This window comes from Myotis brandtii, unplaced genomic scaffold, assembly GCF_000412655.1.
Source record: "Myotis brandtii unplaced genomic scaffold, ASM41265v1 scaffold825, whole genome shotgun sequence".
NCBI classification, from domain to species: domain Eukaryota; kingdom Metazoa; phylum Chordata; class Mammalia; order Chiroptera; family Vespertilionidae; genus Myotis; species Myotis brandtii.
The window spans coordinates 870,956-871,580 of record NW_005371349.1 but is presented as its reverse complement, the minus strand read 5'-3'; positions in this window follow the sequence as shown (position 1 = coordinate 871,580).

Sequence of the window (625 nt, the reverse complement as noted above, 5' to 3'; positions counted from 1 at the left end):
CCGAGGGGAGGGCACCTGGGCTTCCTGCCTGGGCGGCTCCGCCTCAGTCCTTTTTCTAACCACGCACCTGGCGTGGGCCCAGCCCTTGAAGGCTGCGCGGCTACGAGGCCCACGGTGCTCGAAGGAAACACAGGAAGGGAGAGCTGGGACGCTGCCCACACGGCCCTGGGCACTGGGAAATGTCCTTCCTGTCTCTCCCACCCTGTCTGTCTCTGCGCTGGACTGTGGTTAGGCCAGCGGTTCTCCACCTTCTGGCCCTTTAAACACAGTTTCTCATGCTGTGACCCAAAATTATTTTCGTTGCTACTTCATCACTGTAATGTTGCTACTGTTATGAATCGTCATGTAAACATCTGATACGCAGGATGGTCTTAGGCGACCCCTGTGAAAGGGTCGTTCGACCGCCAAAGGGGCCGCGACCCACAGGTTGAGAACCGCTGGGTTAGACTGTCCAGATCAGGGCGAAACCCGTTTCCTTTCCGACCTAAAAATAGGTCCCATCCTGCTCATGTTTCCCCCATGTAACGTCTCTCACGAAAGCTGCTGTGGGTGGAGACGTGTCCCTCTGGGAGGTCTGCGGCCTGAGAGCCAGGGGGAGGTCGGCGGCATGAGATCCAGGCAGGGC